The following is a 21,549-nucleotide window of genomic DNA, read 5'->3' as shown; positions in this document are numbered from 1 at the left end:
AAGCTAATGCTGCCATTCGATTTACTACATGCAAGGGACTTAATAAGAGTTCACAGTATTTGTGGAACATACAATTTGGTGCAAAATATGTTGAAATCGTATCTAGGAGGGGCCTTCAGAAATGCTCATGGAAAAATTTTTAAAACTATGGATTTCCAATTTTTTTCATCAAAATAAATTTATATTTCTGAATTCCACTTTTCCAAAAACTTTTTGAAGCGTCTGTTCCTTACGTTCTCCTAACAACCCTAGGAAGTACTGTTAGGGTCTCCATTTTACTGAGGAGGAAATTGAGATACAAAGAGATTAAATAACTTGTTCAAGAGCTGACAGCTAGCTGGTTGTGGCGCTGGCATTTGAACCCAAGTTGCCTGCTTCCGTCTTCTGTGCCTTTACCCCTCCCTCTGGGTGACCCGTGTGGAGTGTAGAGAACGTGCTGATAATGTTGCTAACAGTCACCTGCAGCTCTCCACTGCAGGATCTACAGTTTTTAAAAGAGATCTTTCTACACGACCCCTGAAAGTAGCTAAGCTATGGAAAACTTGAATTTTTAAAAATGTTTATTCTGTTCACTTTATTTAAGAGAAGGCAGAGAAATGGAGTGACAGGTAGAGAGAGATGCCCACAACATCTGGGGCTGGGTCACGCAGAAGCCAGGAGCCCAGAACTCCATCCAGTCTCCCACATGGCTGGCAGGGGCCCAAGTACTTGAACCATTACCTGCTGCCTCCGAGGGTGTGTGTTAGTAGGAAGCTGGGTAGGAGGAGCTGGAACTTGAACTAGACACTCCAATATGGGATCTTAAACGCTGCACTAAATGTCTGCCCCAAAAACTTGGATTCTAATAGCAAGAGACATCTATAAAATGGCCTTAAGTTGATATGAAGTAGAAAACCTTTGTACATGTTTTAAAACTTAAGAAAACAAGAGTTGGTGGCCAGGCAGACAAACTCTCTGCCCACAGGGAGCTGTCATTGCAGCAGTTCTACCACGAGTCACTCCCAATCTTCAGCTGCTCACTAAGAATTAAATTGCTGAAACCAGAGCTACTGAGCCTCAAGTTACCATGGTTTGGATGAGGTGAGCACATTAGTGTGATAAATTTAGTCTTCAGAAAGTTAAATGTAAGATTAGGTTTAATACCAAAAAGATAATGTATGCTGGTATTACCCATGGTTATTTTCTCCATCTCCCCAGGTAACTAATTGCACATCAATTTAGTCTCTTGATTCAAACTGAACTCCTATCCCGTTTATTATGGTCTGGAGGCTGGCGTGCAAAGGAGTGGGAGTGCCGCTAGTGCCTCTGCTGCCCTCCAGAGGCGAGTTGGGTCAAGACAACCCACCTCTGAGCCTTTGCTGAGTATGCATGGCAACGCCGTTTCCTCTTTCTCTTGGGTCTTCTGTAAATGCCGTTTATCAAAAGGGAGAGTAAGACACCCTGAATTTCCAAAACAATATTAAAACGATTACAGTTCCCTTACTGGCCACTGATGGTTACTGGTACTCAGGGAACATCTAAAACTTGTCCTGAACTCCCAGAAAAAGAAGTAAAGAAAGAAAGCCCATTCACAGTAGCCACCAAAAAAAAATCAAATATTTAGGAATAATCTTAGTAAAAGAAGTGAAAGATATCTTCAATGAAAACTGTCAAACACTGATGAAAGACATCATCAAGGAGACAAAAAGTGGAAAGATATTCCTTGCTCATGGATTGGAAGAATCAGTATCATTAAAACGTCTGAAATACCTAAAGCAATCTACAGATTCAATGATATCCCTATCAAGAAACCAATGACATTCTTTACAGAACTAGAAAAGGCAACCCTAAACCTCGTAAGGAATCATGAAAGACCCAGAATAGCCATAGCAATCTGGAACAAGAAAAATCAAGCTGGAGGCATCACGATATCTGACTTCAAAGCATACTACAAAGCTATAGTAATTAAAACAGCATGGGAGAGGCGGCAAGATGGCGGAATAGGCAGGAAGCACACTTAGTCCGGGGGGAGAGAAAGTTTAATATAAGTGGAGATACTGCAGGGTCAAGGAAGAGTAGGGGATGAAACAGCAGAGGAAACTCTTTCGGAACTAGTGATTCACAGTGGACCTGCGTGGAGAGCGTGGGAGCCCAAGTTCGGGACACCAGTGGCAGACTCAACGCACCAGCGCTGGAACGCGAGGTGAGCCGAACCTCCATAGCCCGAGATACCAGCAGGCAAGCGGAAAGAGGAGGCTAAAGGGAACGAGGCTTGAAACTCCGTGGGGAAAAGTTCACCAGGCTAACTAGAAGAGAGAGAAAAAAAAATAAAAAAAGTGACTGATACGGACACAAGTTTCTCTCTCTCCGCTCACCTCTCACAGGCGAGCAAGACAGAGCAGGCGCCATTTTGGACATACGTCATAAGCAGGGCGACCTCAGGTCTGCACCAGCCCTGAGCCTAGCAGAAAAACCTGACTCTGTGGGGAGGGGTGAAATAACAGGAGATTAGCATCTAACTTGGCAACCCAGTGGGAGACTGCAGGAGAATTGGAGCCCACACTGAGGGCAGCAGAGATTCCCTGTGTGGTCCTTGGGAAAGAGCTTCCGATCTCTGGCTCCTGTGGGTATATCATTTGCCTGCTAACTACCTCCAATTACGTTCAGCTGTGCGGAATTACTTCCCTTTTAAATCAAAAAAAGAAAGAGAGATTTACCACACCTAACCTGGGAGTGTCATCCTTGACACACCCTCAACCCTGAGGAACCAAACACAGCTCTCAGTCCACACTCATCTCAAGCCTCTAAGGCTCCACTGAAAGCAGACAGTCCACTTAATATAGAGCCATAGTGTAACAAGAAAAAACACCACAGTGAAGAAACCAAATATCTCCAACATGCCAAACAACAAACGCAAAAACCAAGCTAACAAGAACAAGGAAGAAACTATGACGCCCCCAAATGAAAAAGACACCCCAATTCAAGATTATGAAGATGATGAGATCGAAGAAATGCAAGAAGCGGATCTCAAAAAATTGATAAGAACATTAAGAAGTTCTCAAAAACAAATTCTTGAACTACAGAAATCCTTCATGGACAAGATAGAAAATCTCTCTCGTGAAAGTGAAATATTAAGGAGGAATCAAAATGAAATGAAACAACTAGTGGAACAAGAAACTCTGATAGTGACTAGAAATCATAATGAAATGAAGAGTTCAATAGATCAAATGACAAACACATTAGAGAGCCTTAAAAACAGAATGGGCGAAGCAGAAGAGAGAATATCAGACTTAGAAGACAGAGAACAGGAAAGGAAACAGGCAAACCAAAGAAAAGAACAAGAAATTAGAAATCTAAAAAATATTGTCAGGAATTTACAGGATACTATTAAAAAACCCAACATTCGGGTTCTAGGAGTTCCTGAAGGCATGGAGAGGGAGAAAGGATTAGAAGGCATTTTCAGTGAGATACTAGCAGAAAATTTCCCAGGTTTGGAGAAGGACAGAGGCATCTTAGTACAGGAAGCTTATAGAACCCCTAATAAACATGACCAAAAGAGATCCTCACCACGACATGTTGTAATCAAACTCACCACAGTGAAACATAAAGAAAAGATCCTAAAAGGTGCAAGAGAGAAACGTCGGATCACTCTTAGAGGATCTCCAATTAGACTCACAGCAGACTTCTCATCAGAAACCCTACAAGCTAGAAGGGAATGGCGAGACATAGCCCAGGTACTAAGAGAGAAAAACTGCCAGCCCAGAATACTATATCCTGCAAAGCTCTCATTTGTGAATGAAGGTGAAAATAAGACTTTTCACAGCAAACAGAAACTGAAAGAATTTGTTGCCACTCATCCTGCCCTGCAAAAGATGCTTAAAGATGTGTTACACACAGAAACACAGAAACATGGTCACCAATATGAAAGAAGGTAAAGGAAGGAAACCTCACAGCAAAAGATCACAGGAAGCTCAGTTTCTCTTTGACATAGAATTAAACTCTGATGCTCTGTTAAAGCAATGTGTTAAAGTAATCTATTATGTTCTCTTGATGTCTGTTAAATTCTAATTGTTCAAAAACAGCTGAATTTTTATTAAGAGCTATGGGTTATTTAAATATGTGCTTTTTTCAAAAATTTGAATATCTGCTGCTCATAAAACTAAAGCGTTGTTGGTTCTGTGTTTAGCTGTCCTCCTATAGGTTCCTATGGACTTTTTCCAGCCACTTTTATTGTATTCAGTACTTTGGGATGGCTCTGTAAACAGATGAAGCCAATAATGTATTAACAGTACCAACTGAGAGAAAGTATGGTTAACTGAGGTTACTAAAAAGAAAAAGCAAATCAATTGGCAATCTACAAAAAGAGTTAAAGATTTTAAAAGCTATTATTAAAATTGATATATTGGTCTATTATGCTATATTATATGTGTGTACATATTGTATGTCCACATGGGGAAATTTTATTAAGAGTTTTATTTTAAATGGCTTATAGATAAGATTGTCCATAAATTTAAGCTGCTAAAATCAATCAAAGATACATTTTAATTTGTGTGACCTGAATCTGTGTATCATATGTTTTAGACTTGTTGGTAGAAAGAAACTAAAAACATTTTAGATGGTTGTGCTTAAGTTTACTGGCTAAACAAACTACACCATGTTAGATAGTTAAGAGGTGTTTTCAAATACATGATTCTTAAAATTTATAGAAGGCATTGGACCTTCTGGTAAATGTTTTCTTAAGTTGTTATCTAATGGTTGAAACGGTTTGCTAAGTATTCATGTGATATTGCTATTGTCAGCAAGCGATCTAGGACTTGCTCCCTCATTTCTCTATTCTAAGCCCAACTTGTTCTTTCATTTCTCTATTCTCTTCAAGGTAGGAAACTAATTCTATTATGAAGGAATCTGTAGGATGCACAATTTAATCTTTAGACCTTATAAAAGAGATGGCTAACATTTTTCTGCAATAGCATAGCCAAAATAAGAACTTAAATAATAATCTCATAGCTAGATTCACTTCGCCATCAGCGAAGTATACAGTAAGTAGAAAAAACCTCCCTTTCAGACCAAAGGGAAAGAAAGTTTTAAAGTGAGAATATAATTTTCCTCATGGGCATTGTCTACCTTAGAAAAACTACTACAGAACATGCCTGTGACTATAGACTTGTAGTTCAGGCCACCGAAGATTAGAGATGGGAAACGGGCACTCCCTTGACTTGCATCCTCTGGTCTGCTTTAACACAAACCAGGAGGAAAAGAAAGCTAGGCATCAGAAGCAATGGGTGGCAGGCCTATTAATGGCTGATCTGTACAGTGATCTGCCCTCAAGGAGACCCAACAGGCCAGTCCACTGCAGTGGCTTTCAATGTGGTAAGCCTGGGCTTCAGCAGAAGTCAGCTTGTGAAGAGCCCTGGCAGCTCTGCCAAGAGTTGGATCACTGGAAATGGACCTGCCCTGGAGTCGAAGGATGCCCAGGTCAGAGCCATAGATCTTATTGGCTCTAAGCTGAAAAGCCCTTCACTCAGCCCAACTTCCAAAGTGACCACTGCAGCTGAGGGGATGGTCAAGTAGGGTCAGCAACATTGCAGGCAGAACTGTAAATTTCTTGTTAGAGATGCCCCCTGCCTTTACCTGGCCAGCTCTCCTCCCAGGCCAGCCAAGTAATGAAAGTCAACAGAGTGCCTTCCCCTAGGAGGTTCACACCTCCCTTAGGATATACCCCACGTGAAGAGATAGATAGGTCTGGGCCTCTGAATTTACAAGGCCTAAAGCCCACCAGATTATTATCAAGCCCCTTCTATCAGGTTCTATTTGCCTCTCAATCAGAAAACTTCATTGTAGCTTAGACAGCACCTTTCTTAGCTCCTCTAATAATGACTCTGTCCTTTGTTCTAGGCCCTGTCTAGTGCACTTGGGCCTCATTCCTTTGTAATCATAACCTCTACTCTACCACCAATGGCTCTACTCCCAACATGTGTGTACTGATGGTCCTCTTCCCCACTTAATGCTGTATAATTGTTCAAACCTGGTAAATGCCACTCTTAGGATCATTGGTTACTATCCTCACTCTGTCTTTTATGACCTTGTCTAAATATGATCAGAGTCGGTGAACTTGGAAGGCTTCCATAGCCTTGGCAACTCATGATGACAGCCTAGGATGGTTACTGGCGCCATAAACTAGAGTGTCAATTTGTTGGGTCAACAACAGGAGCCACTGTGCACTTGCTCCTCATGTGGGATCTCTGTCCTTAATGTGCTGTACATTGTGATTTAATGCTATAACTAGTACTCAAACAGTATGTTTCACTTTGTGTTTCTATGTGGGTGCAAACTGTTGAAATCTTTATACTAAATTGATCTTCTGTATATAAAGAGAATTGAAAATGAATCTTGATGCAAATGGAAGGGGAGAGGGAGCGGGAGGGGGGAGGGTTGCAGGTGGGAGGGAAGTTATTGGGGGGGGGGAAGCCATTGTAATCCATAAGCTGTACACTGGAAATTTATATTCATTAAATAAAAGTTAAAAAAAAAAAACAGCATGGAACTGGCATAAAAACTGATACACAGATCAGTGGGACAGAATGGAGAACCCAGAAATTAATCCACATACAAATAGCAAATTGATTTTTGACAAAACACAAGTAAGGATAATCTCTTCAGTGAATGGTGCTGGCAAACTGGATTTATATATAGAAGAATGAAATTAGAGCCATACCTCTCACTGTATACATAAATCAACTCAAGATGGATCAAAAGCTTAAATTAAAGACCTGAGACTATGACATTGCTGGAAAAAAACAGGGGGAACAATCTAAGACATTGGGGTAGGGGATGGCTTGGACAAGACACCCGAAGCATAGACAACAAAAGCAAAACTAAATGGGACTATATCAAACTCAGAAGCTTTTGTACAGCAAAGGAAATGATCAATAGAGTGAAGAGGCATCCAACAGAATGGGAAAAATATTTGCAACCCACTGATCTGACAAAGGATTAATGTCTGGAGTATATCAGCAACTTAAAAAACTCAACAACAAAAAACAACTGATCCATTGAGAAATGGGCAAAGGACTTCAATAGACAGTTCTTAAGAAATATAAATAGCCAGCAAATATATGAAAAAATCCTTAACATCACTAGCCATCAGGTAAATGCTAATGAACCACAATGAGATATTACCTCACCTCTGACAGAATGGCTAAAATCCAGAACACAGAGAGTGACAAATGCTGGTAAGGCTGTGGAAAAAGGGGAAACTTATACACTGTTGGTGGGAATGTAAGTTAGTGCAGCCACTGTAGAAAACTGTGGAGATTTCTTTAGAAATAGACTTGCCATAGGATCCAGCAATCTCACTACTGGGGATATACCCAAAAGACTTAAACATAGTGATAGCTGCACCACCATGTTCACAGCAACACTGTTCACATTAGGCAAAACTTGGAATCAACCAAGGTGCCTGTCATCAGTTAAAGAAAATGTGGTATGTATACATAATGGAATATTCTTCGGCTGTAAAAAAGAATGAAATTCTGGCCGGCGCCGTGGCTCAACAGGCTAATCCTCCGCCTTGCGGCGCCGGCACACCGGGTTCTAGTCCCGGTTGGGGCACCGATCCTGTCCCGGTTGCCCCTCTTCCAGGCCAGCTCTCTGCTGTGGCCAGGGAGTGCAGTGGAGGATGGCCCAAGTCCTTGGGTCCTGCACCCCATGGGAGACCAGGAGAATCACCTGGCTCCTGCCATCGGAACAGCGCGGTGCGCCGGCCGCAACGCGCTACCGCGGCGGCCATTGGAGGGTGAACCAACGGCAAAAGGAAGACCTTTCTCTCTGTCTCTCTCTCACTGTCCACTCTGCCTGTCAAAAAATAAAAAATAAAAAAAAATAAAAAAAAAAAAGAATGAAATTCTACATTTGCAGCAAAATGGATGCAACTGGAGGACATTATGTTGAGTGAAATAAGGCAGACTCAGAAAGACAAATACTGCATGTTCTCCCTTATATGTGAGAGCTAAAATTCAGAAAGCAAACCGAAAAAAGAAAAAAAATATAAAAGAAAGGTCTGTGTGTATCAGTATGGCTGCAAATACAGTTTTGTAAAACCCTGTTTTATACCTTTGTGAAACCAATGGTTAAGAATATTATACTATAGTTTTAGTGATCTGTGATTACTTCAAAGTGTACTGTATTTTGAATAGGTCATTTTTCAGTTCAGTTCTTGTTTATAGCCATTGTCTGCATTCCCACTAAACTAGTGTCTTTTTTGCTTTTTAGCTTTTAACTGCATATTAAGCCTTTTTCCTGTAATGCAAATTTAAAATATGTTATCTCAAAAATTAAAAAAAGAAAGGGAAAAGGAAGGAGGGTGGGGTGGAGAGAAAAGGGAGGGAGGAAGGGAATATCGTTATGTAAAATCCAGAACAAATTTCTTTCATCAAAAGGTAATTTATACCTGTACAGAATAAATTAATTAAACATCTACAGGTAGAGGATTGAAAACAGATTTTGAAAACACAACATTTGTTTCTTTCTGGATACAAATTGCAAATAAAAATGTTGAGCTTGCTTAAAAAATTAAAACAGACTTGTCCTGTGTTTCTCACACCTCACTTCAGCCACTAAGTAGAAATGTCCAAGTTGTTTTAATACTATAAATAAAACTCTCACTCACTAAACCTTTGTCACATGCCAGGTACTATTCTAAGCATTTCATATATACTTAACCTATTTACACAACAGTCCTGATGGGTAGGTAGTGTGGTCTTCTCCATCTTATGAATAGTAGAGCACAGGCAGGGAACACTTCATTCTGGGTGGTAGAGCTGGACTTGAGCCCAGCTGGTTCTGGGTGATGGACCAGGCTTGTCTATTAGCTATTAATGCATATAAATATGATTTTTAGGTAGAGGTTTTACTAAATCTTTAGCCTTAATCTGATAACAAGGAAACAGTTGGCCTTCACACTTAAAAATGTCAATGATATGATAGACAAAGAACGAGAAGGAGAAGGTGATGAGAGGAGGTGGAAGAAGACGAGGAGGAGGAGGAGGAGGAGGTGGAAGAGAAGGAGGAAAATCTCAAATTTCTCAAGAATGTTTTTATTTTGGTTATATGAAAATATGTCCTTATTCTTAAGTAATACTTGATGAAGAATATAGGGTGGAATGTCATGATGGCAGCAAGCTACTATCAAACAGTTCAAGAAAAAAAAATATATGTGAGAACGAGAAAATGTTAAAAATTGGAAAACTACATAAAGGGTGTATGATAGTCATCACACTATTTTTAAAGCTTTTTTCTAGGTTTGAAATTTCCAGAGAAAAAGGAAAAGGAGGGCCAGTGCTGCGGCTCACTTGGTTAATCCTCCACCTGTGGTGCCGGCATCCCATATGGGTGCTGGGTTCTAGTCCCAGTTGCTCCTCTTCAGTCCAGCTCTCTGCTGTGGCCCGGGAGGGCAGTGGAGGATGGCCCAGGTGCTTGGGCCCCTGTACCCACATGGGAGACCAGGAGGAAGCACCTGGTTCCTGGCTTCAGATCGGCATAGCTCTGGCTATTGCGGCCATTTGGGGGGTGAACCAATGGAAGGAAGACCTTTCTCTCTGTCTCTCTCTCTCACTAACTTGTCTCTCTCTCTCACTAACTCTATCTGTCAACTAAAAAAATATAATTAAAGAAAAAGAAAAAGGAAAATAGCTTTATCTCAGAACAAGAGCCAGCTATGGATACAACCAAGGCATCTGCCTGGACCACCCCAAATGGTGCTAAAGAAGAGAAATGTGGGGCTGGTGCTGTGGTGCAATGGGTTAAAGCCCCAGTCTGCAGTGCCAGCATCCCATATGGATGCCAGTCTGAGTCTCAGCTGCCCTACTTAAGATCCAGCTCTCTGCTGTGACTTGGGAAAGCAGTAGAAGATGTCCCAAATGCTTGGGGCCCTGCACCCTTGTGGGAGACCCAGAAGAAGCTCTTGGCTCCTGGCTTTGGATCAGCCCAGCTCCAGTCATTGTGGCCATTTGAGGAGTGAACCAACGGATGGAATACCTCTCTCTCTCCTCCTCTGCCTCTGCCTCTGTAACTCTGCCTTTCAAATAAATAGATAAATCTTTAAAAATAAAAAAAGAGAAATGTATTTGGAATCCTCAGTCAAGCTTCACGATCTGTAGAGAGGTGTTATGTGTGATATATGAGATATTAGAGCTTATTTAGTAGTGTTTTTTCCATTAGTACTAGGTATTATATATGTCAGTATATATTTTCCAAAAAATATTTCAAGGTTTCATATCCTGTAGAAAATAAATAATGCCAATTATAAAGCCTTTTATAAAAAGGTCTAATTTTAATCTTGCAATGTTCTATTTTTGTCATCAACAAATAAGACATATTTAGGAGCCTACCTTTCTTATTTATTCAGTAAGAATGGATCAATTATTCACTGTGTTCCAGAGACTGACCTAGGTGCTGGGGATAAACCTATAGCCAAACCAAGCTCCTGAATTCATGATCTAACCTTCAGGTGGGAGAGAGAAGACAGTAAATGTAATAGCTTAGTAAACTGCAGAGAATGTTAGAAAGTGCTCCTTGCCAATGAAAAGTGGAAAAACAGTAGCACCATGGGAAATTGGGACAGGTGGTTGAAGAGAAGAGGATTTGCAATTTTAAATAGGAGTTCCTTGGTAGGCGTCATTCAAGTATGACCTTAAGGCACTGGAAGGTGAGTGGAAGAGAACAAAGAAGAAAGACCCTCGGGTTAGAGCCTGCTCACAGTGAGGCTGGAGCTGAGTGAGCTAAAGGGAGGGAGTAGAAGGGTACCAGGGAGGGTACAGAGGATTTCAGAGATCATTGTGAAGGCTTTGGGATTCATCCTAAAAAAAAACAGGACATCATTTGATGAATTTGATCTGAGAAGTAACGTCATCGGAATCTTTCAAAGTATTAATCTTGTGGGGTGACAGAGGTGGGAGAAGGCTATCACAACATTTCAAGCAAGAGATGACAATGACTCAGCACATGCTAGAAGAGCTGGCCGTGGAGACACATCATCAGGTTCTGGATGTGTTTGGCAGCAGAACCAATAGGAAGGATTTACTGATAAATTAGATAACATGTTTGAAAGAGACAAGGGTGACTCAATGCTTTTGAACTGCACAGGTGAAGTTGTCATCCACTAGGTAGGGAGACTGGGTAGAATAGATTTGATGGGAGGTCAAAGATTCAGTTTTGACATGCCATGCAAGTGTGTGCTGCCTGTTAAACACCTAGATAGTAATGTCATAAAGGCAGTTATATGTGGAAGTCTTGAGACTAGAAGGAGGTCAGGAGCAGGAATCTAAAATTAGTTGTGGGGAGGGATTTGGTGCAGTAAGCCAGTGGATGATAGCACTCTCTCTCTCTTTCTCACTTTCTCTCTCTTTCCCTTTTCCCTACCCCCTTTCCCTCCCTCCCTCTCTTATTCCCTCTCTCCTACTAACTCTCTGAAACAAAAAACAAACCAAAAAACCCCACAACAGGTCCTAGTTGGCATATTGATGGTATTCAGAGCCAAGAGTGTGGATGGGATGACCAAGGCAGTGAGTGCGGAGAGAGTGGAGAGAATGCAGAAGGACTGTGCCCTCACCATTATTCTGTTTCATGTGTTGAGATTTGTTATGTTTCTCATTGTGTTTAGAAAATTATTACACTGCACAAAATAAAAGGGAAAATTGACAATTATCTTAATTACTAAAGATAGTCAATCAAATCATTTCATTTGCAAAGCAGATTAATTTTCCTCAATTATCTGGCTTAATTTTCTACAAATGTCTACATTATTATTCAGACATCAGGACAGCTACATTTTGTGCTGCTCTATCCTTGTGTTATTTAATCCATGATATGTTAACCTTTAGAACAGTAAAGTTCAAAAATGCTTTCAAATTATTCTCTACGGGGGATGATCCTCATCCATGTTTATTTTATGAATTAAAGTCAAATGTTTTGTTGGAATATGAGAATTATTTCTTCTGATACCGATGACTTGACTGTTCTCATCTTGGTGATTTGGCTTTTAAGTTATGCCCAAGCAAAATCCTACTAATCAAGGACTCAGGAGGAAATATTGTCACCAGGCAAAGATATGTGAATGTATTTGTTGTTTTATCTAATGAAAACAACTGGCAAAGATAAGGAGTTTACTCAACTGCAAATAAGCCCATGTGATGAATTCCTGTCATCAGCAAGGCTTCAGTTTTAATGTCAGAACTATTTTAATACTCTGATAATAGTTAATTGAGCAAACGTGGGCAAGCTCAGAAGTATTTTTCCTCGTAATAAACTGTGTCATGGTGCTGAACAATCTAGATAGTATATACATGTGACGAAGTGTGTTAGTATGGAATACCCACCTGAACCCAGTTTTTTTAAAAATGGAGTTTATTGACTTATGTATTGGAAAATAGAGGCAGACCACTGGTTTTTGTTCTGTGTTTTTTGATAAAGGATCTATTTGGTTTTGTTCCTTTATTTTTCCCTGCCTCTCGGCTTTGCCATTCAAATTGCTGCCTTCAACTTTAAGCTGGCTGTTCTGCAGGCCTAGAGAGGCTGCCAAGAGCAGCTGGGCTGTTTGCTTTCTTGAAAATGCTCAGGGAAAAGGAATGTTCTTTAATCATCAGGCAAGCGATGTGAGCTCAGTGCCAATTGTTGTGGCCAGTAGAATGCCATGCGTTAATAGTTGGAAGGCTTCAGTTACCTGATCCCTGTGACAAAATCAAAGGGATTCCCTTGACTTGCTTACGTCTTTGAAGACATCAGTGCCCTTTGAAGCCCATAGCTGCAGAGCAGGGTGGGAATGGCATAGCTTTGGAGGAGATGGGCATCATGGCCTTCCTTGGACCTGACCACCAAATGATCCAAGCTCAGTAGACACATTACTTGCATCAGTTGTTAAGACTCAGTTTCCTAATGTTTTTCTCTTCCAGGGACTTTCTCCATTTCCCAGTGACAGAAACCCAACAATATCCATTTGTGAAAGAACTGGATCTAGAGCTTAGGTGAGAAATATTTACTTTTTCCTAAGCTACTAACCAATATAAACAGTTAAAGCCTTGTGGCATTTATGGGCAATGTCTTGGTTTTTTTCATGTTACCAGGACACAGAATAACATCTACATAAACACCATTTTTATATGAACTCTTCTCTGTCACTGATGTTTGAATCAGTTTTTATGATAGCAGCTTATTTGAAGTACCATTATAAGGATGATTCCAACAGAGGCGTCATAGTTTAATGGGGAGTTTCCAACTACAGTTGATGAAGTGAACATGTGTGATAACCACAGCTTCCCGCTAAAGCCATACTAAAATGAAATGAAAGGTGTCATTTAAGGCATAAATCCTCAAGGACAGAGAATAGGAGGAGACAATACTAGCAACATGATGGAAACCAGGTAGGTAATGGACAAGCACCTGACCATGAAAACTGAAGGCTGAGATAGAAGAAGCACCGAAGCAGTCTGATTTGAGCCGCTAAGTCCCAGAAGGCTCAGGAATTGGCAGTAAACGGTATCTTTGAATATGAAGGTGTAGGTGGGACTGAAAACTGGGAAGTGTTGGTGAGGTTGTTAAAGCATCAGTGACATCCCCGACTGGGACTCTGATACAATGTAGGTGGACAATTGCTGCCCTTCTCCATTCCTCTACATCATAATATAAAGAGAGGAGAGTAATTTTCTGGAGAGATGAACCAGAGGATCTCTGGACCTGGAGACACTAGCACAGCAAAGGGGAGGGATGACTGCCTAAAATTAGAATGATCAGACAAATATCTATATAGTAGAAAGGGAAAACTCCAACTTCATTCCTTCACGCCACTCCCCAATGCCAGAAATCACACAGGATGTGGGAAATCCTTTTTCCGAGAAATCTAACTAGTCTAAGAGCATGGACCTGCAAGTTCTGACAGCCAAGGATCCAGGAATGAAAAAGCCAAGGGAGGGGCCGGCACTGTGGCTCACTTGGTTAATCCTCCACCTGCGGCGCCAGGTTCTAGTCCCTGTTGCTCCTCTTCCAGTCCAGCTCTCTGCTGTGGCCCTGGAAGGCAGTGGAGGATGGCTCAAGTGCTTGGGCCCCTGCACCCGCATGGGAGACCAGAAAGAAAGCACCTGGCTCCTGGCTTCGGGTCGTAGCAGCGCGCTGGCCGTAGCGGCCATTTTGGGGGTGAACCAATGGAAGGAAGACCTTTCTCTCTGTCTCTCTCACTGTCCAACTCTGCCTGGCAAATTAAAAAAAAAATAAAACGCCAAGGGAAATTCCCTTAGAATGAAGCCCAAGTTTATTATGACCCCTGAAGGGTCACCTCCTCACAACTTCCAACAGTGCTTTAGTTCTCAATTCTTAGACATTTGAGGGAAGTCTCTAAAACAGAGACAAAAAAAATAGAAAAAGAGTTTTGGAGGAAATAGAAAACATAATGTGAATAAAAAAGAAAGCTGTGAGGAAAGAACCAGCCTTGAAAACATAAACATTATTATATTTATGAAACAAGAATATGATGCTTAAAAAAAAGACATTCAGAGACTATAATATAATCTGGACAATTGAAAATATCATAGAAGTGAAAAAAGAAAAAACAGTTCCAATAGAGTAGAACAATTTGACAAAGATAGAAAAAAGAAAATATTTTTCAAAATTAGAGAATAAATTCAGGAGTGCCTATATGTAAATCACTGAACTCTGGAAAGAGAAAATAGACCAACAGAAGGAGTGGAAATCATTAGAAAAATAAGTCACAAAATTTCCTATTTCTAATTGTATGAGCCCACCAAGAAACTACTATAATGGATGAAAATAGATATGCACTATGAGATATCACCATCGCGTTTAGTACTGGAGATACAGGGAGAATCATAAAGATTCCAAAGGGAATAAAGGGTGAGGATTAAGCCACAGGTATAGAACATCAGAATGGCATTTGAGTGAGCAATAGCAGCACTGGAAGTTAAAAGGCATAGGAATAATATTTTAAAAATTCTGAGCATAAATGAATTCCAGCCTGGAATTTTATATTCTGCAAAACCACTATTCAGAGCAAGGATATTTTCTGATATGCAACACCTCAAAGGAATGACTCTTTTTTTTTTTTAGATTATTTATTTAAGAGGTAGAGTTGCAGACAGTGAGAGGGAGAGACAGAGAAAGGTCTTCTGTCTGCTGGTTCACTCCCTGAATGGCTGCAATGGCCGGAGCTGCGCCCATCTGAAGCAGGGATGCCAGGAGCTTCCTCCAGGTCTCCTACGTGGGTGCAGGGGCCCAAGGACTTGGGCCATCTTCTACTGCTATCTCAGGCCATAGCAGAAAGCTGGATGGGAAGAGGAGCAGCTGGGGCTAGAACCGGTGCCCATATGGCATGCCGCTGACGCCGCAGGCGGAGGATTAACCAAGTGAGCCACAGCGCCCGCCCCCAGGAATGACTTTTATAACCCCTTTTTCCATAACTATCTAGGAGTTGTGATATACCAAAATAAGACAAGGGGAATGATATGGTATCTAGTACACAAAACAACAGGGAAGAAAGTCCTAAGATGCTAATGAAGAAAAGTCTTAGGCCATCAGCTGTGTGATAGAAGACAGAGTACTTAGGGCAGGTTGGACCAGTCAAATAATCCTGGGAATATTCCTGATCTTGCCTTCTTTCAGAAAAGATTTGCATGTCAAGAGAACAAATTATGGATGAATTTGTAACAACCATTTAGAAAACAACACAAATGAAAAGATAGAATAATAACTTTAAAAAACCAAAATGTTCAAAACCGTAAATAAAATCATAACATACCATGTTCCTTATTTTGTTGATTTAAGATGTCATCAACCATGAGATGCACCAATATTGTATGTACCACCAAGAAAGAGAAACCTCTGCCACCAGACAGTGACAAAATAATATAATGTTGGTCCCGGATGGAATAGGAACCTGTCATATCAGTCTCCTGTTGCTTTGAAATTTCTTCCACTGTAGTAAGAGATTTATGTGTTTGTCTTTACTTGCATTTTCTCTGATAGGGAATCCTTTCCATAGACATTTTTACCAACATAAGACAGTTTCATCTACAAGTGGGTGTCTGTTCTAGGATTTCCCAAAACACTGGGTTATGTTTTGCAAGGAAGTATTTAATTGCTGTCATTCTTCCAATGACAAACATTTATTTTACTGCTGATAAATTTATGTACCACTGTTCTTTTTTTTTTCTTTTGCCTTTGTACATAACCATTTGTTTTAATGACGATTTTTCCTGAAGGTATTTTATGTGGCACTTAAACTCAACATTTGTTTTCCTGCCAACCATGCATGAACTCAGTGAAGTGAGTTATCAATAGCTTTGACCAAACTTGTGCAGATGCAATGATGATTATATGGCAATGACTGGATAACAGCATTTGAAACACATCCTAGTTGTCAGACATGTGGGTGGGGAGGAAAATCTTAAAATCAACTGAATAAAGTTGCTTCTCTATGATTAGGATAAACATAGTGAAAATATTGTAAACACTGAATATGAATTAACCATAAGTTAACCAGAAGTTAAGAGTACTGCAAAAAGTTGTGGAAAACAGAATTGAACGATAAGTTCATTTTGATGCAAAAAATTGAAATACATTCACTCTTCCCCACAAAAGAAAGACCAAGGCTCGCCCTGTTCTATGGATTGGCGGGTACCTGAAATCCCACCAAGTGCCTGGTAGAAGGCAGTTCCAGAAGGTGCTGTTGACAGTGAATGACTGTGGATGACCAGGAGGGGAAGGTCAGATGGTAGATTTCTATTATTTATAAGCCTGGATATGACTTGGAAGAAATTAAAATAATTGGATGTCTCTGCTGTTTTGGAAATACCTTCTGTTTATTTATGAATAAGTTTTCTCAATGACTTTTCTCTGGCTCATTCCAGCCACAAGTAATTTTTATCCACAGATACATAAACCAAGTGGAGAAAACAGAACCCTACCATGTTAGTTTCATTAAGAGATGCATAAAATTTATATTTTGTGTTTAATAATTTATTTAAATTGTATTGTTTTGCTCAATGTGTACATTTGAGCATTATACTGATAACTCAATCCAGAAGATCTTTTAAATATGTACAAGTCCTATAGTCATTGAGAGCTTTTAAAAATTAATTCTCCCTCAACCTAGACATTTGTTTGAATATGTAATGTGATCAATGAAATACTTGAATATAAAAATTTGTTATATTAGGATAATACTCTATGGGGAAATGAAATCGAAATAATAATAAGAAAAATGAGTTTGTGTTTCAAATGTGTAATGATGGATATCAGAACACTATGATGGTTAAATCCCAGTGCATAAACCTAAAGTGTTCATTTAACCATTTTATTTCAAATTCTTGTAGACTAAAAATGATATTTATAACTGTTTAATCTTAAGGGAGAAATTTGACACATCAATTTAATGTATTCTGAGATGGTTGCAATTTTTTGTTTATAAGTGCCCTAAAATAAATTTTAAAGGTTTGTGTATTGGTGACAAAAAAATTGAAATACATACATAGTTTTTGGTAATATGCATTTCCCATTGACTTTATGAACATCCTTTATATGCATGAATTTCAAAATATTTTGCACCAAAATAAACTTACCTTTTATTTCCATTTTCCATGAACTTTTTGAAGTACTTTCATATTTCATGGTGATGAGTACAGAAGGTATATACACTTTTTAAGGTCATATATGTGAAAAATATGTAAGTATACATGTTACATATGAGAATATATGTGGTATGTTTATTATATATGAAATTTACATAAATATATGTATATATGTGTGTATACATATGTGATGATGACAATGAGTGTAGCAGTGGGGAAGAAAAGCCAAATCTTTAATATCTGAGGTGTGACTATGATTGCGGATGCTAATCTTGCAATGCCATTCTATACGAGTGACCAGTTACTGAAAGATATTAACATAAAAAAGAAGCTGAAAGAATACAGAGAAGCTGCCTCTGGAGAGCAACTCTGGGGTCTTTTAAAAAAATAAGCTTCTGAACTATTTGAAATTTTAGACTGTGCACATATGACTTTGATAAATAGAAAATTTAAATTTGAAATAAATCAGTGGAACATAAGATTGCTAATGTAATTTTCTTCTAAGTAAACTCTCTTGGAGTTTACTAGCCTTTAAATTGTCAGCACTAATTTTCCACTGGCAGACATAATGCATAAGACACGGCTAAATACACTGTCGATCTGTTATTCATATGGAATTGTATTGAACTGAGAAAGATATCTGTGTTGTTACTGAAAGTGAATTTTTCTATTCCATTTCAGATATAATCTTACCCAAAAGATCTAGAAATGAAAAGCTTTCATCTCTAAGCATCTAATTAATGAAGGCATTTATAGCTAGCACAATTTGTACTTTGTGTGTCAATAATTCTGACTGGCTGTGTTTTTAACAGGCCCCAAGCATCCTCCTCTCTACAGTGTGCAGATAAGCCTCCCTCCCTTGCACTTTCTTACCTGTTCGTAGATTCTCTTTCCTCTGCTCACTTCTTAGTTTGGTTGTAAGCTGGTGGATCATATTTCTTAGTCAAGAGTCAGTACTTCCCATTTTTAAATTAATCTGAGCCCTGTTAATTAGTAACTATCAGAGCAGCATGACTTAATGGGAAAAGCACTGGGGGACTTGATTCTTACCCCTACCAGGCCATCTCATCTGTGCATTTCATTTTCTCACTTGCTGATGGAAAGGTTTCCAATAGGAGCTCTCTAAGCATCTCGCGGCTACAATATTGTATGAATCTGTGCATATGCATTTGCATTTATCTAAATGCTTTGTTACTAGATTAAATCACACAGTGTGAACTAAGTGGGACTTTTTTTTAATAAAGCTTTGGATATTGTGTACCATAGATTGACAAATAAAAACTTAATAGAAAGAACTGGGTAAACTTAAGTGACTGGCACATACAATTTTTAAAGGAAAAAAACACTATTAAAGTGGCATTCTATTGCTGGTGACTTATGTATAGCATGATATTCTAAGGATAAATCCTTCATCAGTTGTGGCACATTTATGAGCAAATGGGACATATATTTTCGAAATGTTGGTTTTAAGCTGTTTGACTACCTTAAATGTTAGTCCATAAAATTTATCCTGCTACAACTATTTCTTTTTAAAAAATCTTTACTTATTCTTTGAGAGGCTGAGGGTGGGAATGGGAGACAGAATGGAGAGGAGAGAAGAGGGGAGAGGAGAAAGAGGGAGGGGAGAGGAGAAGAGAGGAGAGGAGAGGAGAGGAGAGGAGAGGAGAGGAGAGGAGAGGAGAGGAGAGGAGAGGAGAGGAGATTCCGCCTGCTGGTTCTCACTCTCAATCAAGGTTTCCCATGTGGGCGGTAGGAAGACAATTACTTAAGCCCTCACCACTGTCCTCCAGTGTGTGTGATAGCAGGATACAGGAGTCAGGAGCTGGAGCTGGAGCTGGAGCTGGAGCCAGGCATCACACCCACACTCCAATATGGGATGTGGGCATCTACACTTTTAGGCCAAATGTCTGCACCTATCACTGCTTGTTTTATGCACCCTGTGATGTTGCCAGCCAATGCAGAAGCTGACTTTCCAAAATCAGATGAATACCTTGAGAACATGAGTCATCTATAGTTAAATAATTAGAAACTATTCTAAAGAAATAACATCAGGCACTAACATATAAATCTTACTAAGTGTACATTATACCCTATCTAAGAAAAAATTCTCAATTTAGTTACTGCACCTAATGAAAACAGTAAGAATCATGCCTGTGATAGTGTTACACCAAATCACTGCAGGCACTACACACTACACTGTGCTCGTTTTGTTGCAGGTGAGCTCAGACTGTATAGGTCTCTGGCTACTAAGGAAACTTGATCCATAGTTGGAAGACAGTTATCTTTTCCTTTCGAGGTTCTATCACCTCTGACAAATGCCGTGCCAGAATCAGTTGAACAATATAGATTCAGTTCCATTACTGGAAAAAGTAATATGGAATGCCAACTCTTTGTTCAAAGAATCATGCATTACTGATTATTTAGAGCCCTCAATTTGTACATGAGCCAGGGCACTACCTCATTGTTTTTAAACTTCTGAAATCCATTAGGACTATCTGAGGATTTCGTGTTTTTGAAATTCACATGCCTGGACCCCACCACTTGGTCTACAATTTGTTTTTTGAAAACAGTACTAAATGCTAATTCAGATATCAACAAAATTGAAAAAGACCATTCTGTACGACAATGAGACATTTGTGACACAACCAATTTATCTTTAATCTATCTGAATTCTATACCATTACTTTAAATTTGATCTTTGGGAAGGAAATATGAGTGGTGACTCCTGTTAGCTCATCAGGTAATGGCCTGCTTTTTCTTTTGTTGACAATAGATCATGGTTTCAAGGAAAAGAACTAGTTATATTCTACTCTAATTTTTACTGTTTTTCCTTTTTAGGGGGCTTTAGTGAATTATTTATTCTATCTTTCTCAAAGCTTGGGGAGTAAGGAGGGCTGTAAGTCATTGGACAACACATATAAAAAAAATAGGTTAAAAAAAAAAGTATACCTCCTTTCTGCTTGTGGCTTTCCCTCATTTGTTTATAGGATCAATACCCATGAGCTGAGCCCACTTCCCAATGAGAATGATGTATGTAGTCAGAACCTCTCATTTTTAGTATGTTTTCATCTTTCTAGATCCCTTCAACTCATTGCCTTTCTAGTTGTTAACTAGTACAGTAGGTAAAAATGAAAATTCCAAAGGAAATGCAAGTTATGAGTTCTCCTTTCTCCCTCCCTCCCCTACTGATTTTGTTTTCTATTATTCATGACAAAAGATAATAGGGTTATAAGTGATGGGAGTGGGGACAGGAGAGCAAAGACTGGAAAATTTTGACATACCTTGTTCTGTAGGAAATCAATATTCCTAACGAAATCTTCTCCCCAGCAGATCTTGGCGAATTACCTGTTTTTGACATGGATGGAAAGCTACAAGATAAAACTAGTTCCACATGCAGTGAGGAACAGCAATATGACCTTAAAACGTGGTGGGGCTGACTTGGTACCTGTTGCCTTCATGGTGGAGCAACTCAGCAGGCCTCTCCATGGCCTTCTGATTGGCAGCTGAACGTCCTCTTTCTGTTTTCACTTCTGGACATGGACAAAGCCCTAGACTGCCAGGCCCAAACCACCTTCACAGGTTTTAGAAACCAAAGTCTTCCTTGGGCTAGATTTTTCTCCCATCTTTTCCTAGACATATTCTTTAATTCACACACGCATGCACATACTGTCCTTTCCAATGAACATGATGAAGGGGAGAGAAAGAAAGGTGAAGGATCCAAGGGAACAGACAGATCCTGTCTTTGATCTCAAGTCTCTTTGCTTCTATGGTTCACGGGACTTTGGTTTTGGAGTCTCAGCCCAATTTTAACGTTCGAGCTGCCTATTACTGGTGAAAAAGGGGGGCAGAAAAGAGCCGCTTCTCTGTCTCTTTGCCTTCATCTGCTGTTCACGTGGAAGTGTGTGCGGCTGACCCAAACCTCGCTGACATGTCAGCGTGC

The 21,549-nt window shown here is 39.7% G+C and overlaps 1 long non-coding RNA gene across 1 annotated transcript in view; it reads left to right on the top strand.

Annotated features, from left to right (window-relative positions):
- LOC133773734 (uncharacterized) overlaps positions 1-21,109 on the top strand; it is a 35,956-nt gene extending 14,847 nt beyond the window's left edge. The window contains exons 3-4 of the long non-coding RNA XR_009867964.1: positions 12,927-12,998; positions 20,940-21,109. This is a non-coding gene — a long non-coding RNA (uncharacterized LOC133773734). The remainder of the gene's footprint in view (positions 1-12,926; positions 12,999-20,939) is intronic.
- The last annotated feature ends 440 nt before the right edge of the window (positions 21,110-21,549 follow it).

The sequence above is a fragment of the Lepus europaeus genome, chromosome 14 (genome assembly GCF_033115175.1).
Source record: "Lepus europaeus isolate LE1 chromosome 14, mLepTim1.pri, whole genome shotgun sequence".
In the NCBI taxonomy this organism is placed as follows: Eukaryota; Metazoa; Chordata; class Mammalia; order Lagomorpha; family Leporidae; genus Lepus; species Lepus europaeus.
Note: the sequence above shows the minus strand (reverse complement) of the source record. Positions and strands in the feature narration are given on the sequence as shown.